The sequence below is a fragment of the Tachypleus tridentatus genome, chromosome 7, assembly GCF_004210375.1.
Source record: "Tachypleus tridentatus isolate NWPU-2018 chromosome 7, ASM421037v1, whole genome shotgun sequence".
NCBI lineage: Eukaryota > Metazoa > Arthropoda > Merostomata > Xiphosura > Limulidae > Tachypleus > Tachypleus tridentatus.
This window is the reverse complement of record NC_134831.1, coordinates 114,086,441-114,093,948: the sequence shown is the minus strand read 5'-3', so window position 1 is coordinate 114,093,948 and position 7,508 is coordinate 114,086,441. Positions and strand designations below refer to the sequence as shown.

The following is a 7,508-nucleotide window of genomic DNA, read 5'->3' as shown; positions in this document are numbered from 1 at the left end:
TACCTGGAGCTTCATTAAGAAAGAATAGTTGATGAGATGTATACCTGGAGCTTCATTAAGAAAGAACAGTTGCTGAGATGTATACCTGGAGCTTCATTAAGAAAGAATAGTTGCTGAGATATATACCTGGAGCTTCATTAAGAGAGAATAGTTGATGAGATGTATACCTGGAGCTTCATTAAGAGAGAATAGTTGATGAGATGTATACCTGGAGCTTCATTAAGAGAGAATAGTTGATGAGATATATACCTGGAGCTTCATTAAGAGAGAATAGTTGATGAGATTTATACCTGGAGCTTCATTAAGAGAGAATAGTTGATGAGATGTATACCTGGAGCTTCATTAAGAAAGAATAGTTGATGAGATGTATACCTGGAACTTCATTTAGAAAGAATAGTTGATGAGATGTATACCTGGAGCTTCATTAAGAAAGAATAGTTGATGAGATGTATACCTGGAGCTTCATTAAGAAAGAATAGTTGATAAGATGTATACCTGGAGCTTCATTAAGAAAGAATAGTTGATGAGATGTATACCTGGAGCTTCATTAAGAAAGAATAGTTGCTGAGATATATACCTGGAGCTTCATTAAGAAAGAATAGTTGATGATATATATACCTGGAGTTTCATTAAGAAAGAATAGTTGATGAGATATATACCTGGAGTTTCATTAAGAAAGAATAGTTGATGAGATATATACCTGGAGCTTCATTAAGAAAGAATAGTTGCTGAGATGTATACCTGGAGCTTCATTAAGAAAGAATAGTTGCTGAGATATATACCTGGAGCTTCATTAAGAAAGAATAGTTGATGATATATATACCTGGAGTTTCATTAAGAAAGAATAGTTGATGAGATATATACCTGGAGTTTCATTAAGAAAGAATAGTTGATGAGATATATACCTGGAGCTTCATTAAGAAAGAATAGTTGATGAGATATATACCTGGAGCTTCATTAAGAAAGAATAGTTGATGAGATATATACCTGGAACTTCATTAAGAAAGAATAGTTGATGAGATATATACCTGGAACTTCATTAAGAAAGAATAGTTGATGAGATATATACCTGGAACTTCATTAAGAAAGAATAGTTGATGAGATACATACCTGGAACTTCATTTTAAGAAAGAATAGTTGATGAGATATATACCTGGAGTTTCATTATGAAAGAATAGTTGATGAGATATATACCTGGAGCTTCATTATGAAAGAACAGTTGATGAGATGTATATCTGGAGCTTCATTAAGAAAGAATAGTTGATGAGATATATACCTGGAGTTTCATTAAAAAAGAATAGTTGATGAGATATATACTTGGAGCTTCATTAAGAAAGAATAGTTGATGAGATAAATACCTGGAGCTTCATTAAGAAAAAATAGTTGATGAGATATATACCTGGAGCTTCATTAAGAAAGAATAGTTGATGAGATATATACTTGGAGCTTCATTAAGAAAGAATAGTTGATGAGATATATACCTGGAGCTTCATTAAGAAAGAATAGTTGATGAGATATATACCTGGAGCTTCATTAAGAAAGAATAGTTGATGAGATATATACCTGGAACTTCATTAAGAAAGAATAGTTGATGAGATATATACCTGGAACTTCATTAAGAAAGAATAGTTGATGAGATATATACCTGGAACTTCATTAAGAAAGAATAGTTGATGAGATACATACCTGGAACTTCATTTTAAGAAAGAATAGTTGATGAGATATATACCTGGAGTTTCATTATGAAAGAATAGTTGATGAGATATATACCTGGAGCTTCATTATGAAAGAACAGTTGATGAGATGTATACCTGGAGCTTCATTAAGAAAGAATAGTTGATGAGATATATACCTGGAGTTTCATTAAAAAAGAATAGTTGATGAGATATATACTTGGAGCTTCATTAAGAAAGAATAGTTGATGAGATAAATACCTGGAGCTTCATTAAGAAAAAATAGTTGATAAGATATATACCTGGAACTTCATTTAGAAAGAATAGTTGATGAGATATATACCTGGAGCTTCATTAAGAAAGAATAGTTGATGAGATATATACTTGGAGCTTCATTAAGAAAGAATAGTTGATGAGATAAATACCTGGAGCTTCATTAAGAAAGAATAGTTGATGAGATATATAACTGGAGCTTCATTAAGAAAAAATAGTTGATAAGATATATACCTGGAACTTCATTTAGAAAGAATAGTTGATGAGATATATACCTGGAGCTTCATTAAGAAAGAATAGTTGATGAGATATATACTTGGAGCTTCATTAAGAAAGAATAGTTGATGAGATATATACCTGGAGCTTCATTTAGAAAGAATAGTTGATGAGATATATACCTGGAGCTTCATTAAGAAAGAATAGTTGATGAGATATATACTTGGAGCTTCATTAAGAAAGAATAGTTGATGAGATATATACCTGGAGCTTCATTTAGAAAGAATAGTTGATGAGATATATACCTGGAGTTTCATTAAGAAAGAATAGTTGATGAGATATATACTTGGAGCTTCATTAAGAAAGAATAGTTGATGAGATATATACCTGGAGCTGCATTAAGAAAGAATAGTTGATGAGATATATACCTGGAGCTTCATTAAGAAAGAATAGTTGATGAGATATATACCTGGAACTTCATTAAGAAAGAATAGTTGATGAGATATATACCTGGAACTTCATTAAGAAAGAATAGTTGATGAGATATATACCTGGAACTTCATTAAGAAAGAATAGTTGATGAGATACATACCTGGAACTTCATTTTAAGAAAGAATAGTTGATGAGATATATACCTGGAGTTTCATTATGAAAGAATAGTTGATGAGATATATACCTGGAGCTTCATTTAGAAAGAATAGTTGATGAGATATATACCTGGAGCTTCATTAAGAAAGAATAGTTGATGAGATATATACTTGGAGCTTCATTAAGAAAGAATAGTTGATGAGATATATACCTGGAGCTTCATTAAGAAAGAATAGTTGATGAGATATATACCTGGAGCTTCATTAAGAAAGAATAGTTGATGAGATATATACCTGGAACTTCATTAAGAAAGAATAGTTGATGAGATATATACCTGGAACTTCATTAAGAAAGAATAGTTGATGAGATATATACCTGGAACTTCATTAAGAAAGAATAGTTGATGAGATGTATACCTGGAACTTCATTAAGAAAGAATAGTTGATGAGATATATACCTGGAGTTTCATTAAGAAAGAATAGTTGATGAGATATATACCTGGAGCTTCATTAAGAAAGAATAGTTGATGAGATATATACCTGGAGCTTCATTAAGAAAGAATAGTTGATGAGATATATACCTGGAGTTTCATTAAAAAAGAATAGTTGATGAGATATATACCTGGAGCTTCATTAAGAAAGAATAGTTGATGAGATAAATACCTGGAGCTTCATTAAGAAAGAATAGTTGATGAGATATATACCTGGAACTTCATTTAGAAAGAATAGTTGATGAGATATATACCTGGAGCTTCATTAAGAAAGAATAGTTGATGAGATATATACCTGGAGCTTCATTAAGAAAGAATAGTTGATGAGATATATACCTGGAGCTTCATTAAGAAAGAATAGTTGATGAGATATATAACTGGAGCTTCATTAAGAAAAAATAGTTGATGAGATATATACCTGGAACTTCATTAAGAAAGAATAGTTGATGAGATATATACCTGGAGCTTCATTAAGAAAGAATAGTTGATGAGATATATACCTGGAGCTTCATTAAGAAAGAATAGTTGATGAGATATATACCTGGAGCTTCATTAAGAAAGAATAGTTGATGAGATATATACCTGGAGCTTCATTAAGAAAGAATAGTTGATGAGATATATACCTGGAGCTTCATTAAGAAAGAATAGTTGATGAGATATATACCTGGAGCTTCATTAAGAAAGAATAGTTGATGAGATATATACCTGGAGTTTCATTAAGAAAGAATAGTTGATGAGATATATACCTGGAACTTCATTAAGAAAGAATAGTTGATGAGATATATACCTGGAGCTTCATTAAGAAAGAATAGTTGATAAGATATATACCTGGAACTTCATTTAGAAAGAATAGTTGATGAGATATATACCTGGAGCTTCATTAAGAAAGAATAGTTGATGAGATATATACCTGGAGCTTCATTAAGAAAGAATAGTTGATGAGATATATACCTGGAGCTTCAAGAAAGAATAGTTGATGAGATATATACCTGGAACTTCATTAAGAAAGAATAGTTGATGAGATATATACCTGGAACTTCATTAAGAAAGAAAAGTTGATGAGATATATACCTGGAGCTTCATTAAGAAAGAATAGTTGATGAGATATATACCTGGAGCTTCATTGGTCACACTAGAAATGAATGATTTGTTGAAAGTTGTAAGTTCCGAGTAAAGCACTCATAAACACCGTGGCATCTAAGACTAAGCTCTACTCTGGTTGCATTAAATAATCCACTATTACATACATTCTGATAGAAACTTTGGACTTTCTTGGCTGTGGAAGTTGGGTAAGTGTCAAAGTTGGCTACTGTCATTCATCGGTTTGTATTGAAATACCTGTGGTGGACACAGAACATTACATAGCTTTGCATTTAACAATCAACCAACCAATGAGTGATAGAGTGAAAAGTCAGTACAATTCTGCATGGCTGATATCAGCGATAAAAGGTTAGTGAGCCTGTACCTGATCGGAGGAAAGGGGGTACAGAGACGAGTGAGACAGACTACTGGGGAAGTAGTGCTGTCAATATGTGTACGTCACCAGCCTCTGGGTGAGTAGGACAAATTTTGTTATAGCCGTAACAGCCCCCTATATTCAGTGTTATTAGATAAGCTGAGTTGTTATGGTGTAAAGTAATAAAATAATAACTGCAGAATAGATATAATTCTGCTGATAAATTCATTTGTTTAGGTCACTTCTTATGTTTCGTTGGAATTCAGACCATGTTTTGGACTAGGGACAGTCAGGTTCAGTATAGGCCTGTTTCTCCCTCTCTGGAATTGTTAATTTGTCTGCACTCTTACTGAATTCTAGGTAATAACCCTTTTTCTACTTTCTTGTTGCATAACTCATGGTATGTTACATTTTGTCCAAGTAAAGGTGTGCGTAACTTCTGAATACAGTTCAATTTAGGAGTTGCATACACACAACTTTACTTTCACATACAAAACCTTTTAAGATAAAGCTACGCTTGTTTTTAGGATTCAGTTAGCCTCGTGCTGTTTGGCCTGTAAATTTCTTATTTATAATGTTTAAAGGGAGAGGTACTTAAAGCTTGGTTCATTATGTATTATTTAACTTTCTGGTTTGCTCATCAGTTCCTTCCTGTTAATACTTTTCTTGTATTATTGAAGCAAGTTATCTAGGAGTCTGTGACAGAGTTGTGTAGAAATTCTGATTCCGATATGGTATTTACCTCCTCCCATGAGATTAGCTACTCTTGTTCAGTGGGCTCAGCATGGCCAAGTGGTTAGGGTGCTCGATTTGTTATCTGAGGTTCGCAGTTTTGAACCCCTGTCACATCAGACATGCTCGCCCTTTCAGACCGATCTCGTAACCACTATAAAAAAATTGGGAAACTATTATAAATTCTGCTTTTTTTCATTCTAAAATGTCTACAAATTATAACACACGAAAACACAAATGTTTAGTCTAAATAGCTTAAATCTCGTAACATTATACATTTATATATTTTTATTATAAAATATTGTTGGTTGTTTTTTTCACCGAATGAACTTAAAGAACCCAGCCAACAATAAAAACCATTACAAGAACAACTTGCTCAACTCACAAAAAACCTATTTCCTGAAACCACTTTCACCGATTCGATGTCTTTCGAAAATAGCGATAACACTAATCAGTTTCAAGGTTAATTAATTACCATTGTGTTTACAAGTGGAACATCAAGTGATTAAGTAAGAAAACCACAGAGTTTAATATACATTAAGGAAACACAAACGTACCTTAAGATAAATACAGCAACAATGTGGAAGCTATGTTTTAATTATCACAACGTTTTGATTAGATCATCATCAGGTAATGGGTGGATTCAATGTAGTTTGCTTTTATTGTATTTTGAATTGACTAATCAACGAAAAAAAATACATTTTTGGTACAAACTGGCATTATCACAGAACAAAAACCTTGAAAAATGTAGACAGGCAACAAAACTTGGCATAAACGTTTTGCTACGACAAGCAAATAACGAAGGTGGATTTTATTTTCAGATCTTTCTTTTGATTTAGAAGAGTTTTCTGCGAAACAACTAGGTTTGTACCGATTGAAGATTTATGCTTTGAGCTGTGAGGACGTGAGAAGAGATAACATTTCATGGAGCTCAGTTTGTTGTGAATTGCGTGCACGAGAGATATCTGCTCTAGTTGGCCCTAACTTAACAGTGATAGACTGGAGGTCTTCACCATCCAACGCCAAATTTTGGATTAAAATTTTACCAACGAATAGTGTGATTGATTGTTACATTATATTGTCCCCACGACTGAAAGGTGATCATGTTCTGTGCGGTGATTCACACTTGCGACCCTAAGATTGAGTCAAGCGCCCCCTAACTGTCAGGCAAATTTCGTGAGGTTTGTGAACTTAGGTTAAAAGTTAGAACCTATCCTGACTAAATATAGTTTTCAAAACAAGCCTTACCATTAGAAATAGCGTTCAAATCAAACCTTACCAGTAAAACGTAAGCCATTAATTATGTTAATGTTTTCCTGTAACGAAATACATTATTTTAAAGTTTCTTCTAATGAATGTCACTAGGTTAACGTTTTCAAAAATTCTAATGAGGTATCACTTTGACGTTTTCTTACAATGTAACCCATTTTGTTATGAGAAATGATTCATTTGTAACGTAACGAGTGGTTGTTGCTTTTTTCAAATTGAACAAATTTATTCCCCAAGATGGATGTGCGTTTTATGATAACGCGTGCACGATGAATTTGTTGAATCGAATTAAATATAAATGTTGTAACTAACGAACTTATTCAAACTATAAGCAATTATATTCTCACTGGATCATGTATAAACAGTTAATATACAATTTAAAAAAGGGAAAAATAAATTCTGCCGTGACCAGGATTCGAACCTGGGTTATTGCGGCCACAACGCAATGTCCTAACCACTAGACGATCACGGCACGGGATTAAAAATCGCCTTTAGGTCTTTATGAAACATGGTGAAATGTTTGTAATCCATATAATTATGATTGAAAAGTGTTTTTACATTTTTAGTTTTTTAAAATAATTTTGTTATACAACTTTTTGTTATTACAACCAGTAAAATTTTCTCTACACGATTGAACTGTTCACAGAAAGACAAGAATGATCGTAGTCAGACGAAATTCAGCAAGACTAAACCGTTTGGGCATTTTCTATGGAATAATTAAGCATTTAAATATTTTTTGTCCAAACCCAAAATATCCCAAACAACATGCAATTTTAATCAGTGATGTCGAGAAACCCACTTGTTGAGAAAT

General features: G+C 32.7%; 1 non-coding gene across 1 annotated transcript; it reads right to left on the bottom strand.

Annotated features, from left to right (window-relative positions):
• Window positions 1-7,097: 7,097 nt before the first annotated feature.
• TRNAH-GUG (transfer RNA histidin (anticodon GUG)) lies at window positions 7,098-7,169 on the bottom strand. Its single transcript has one exon. It is a non-coding gene; the product is annotated as a tRNA-His (tRNA).
• Between the last annotated feature and the right edge of the window lie 339 nt (window positions 7,170-7,508).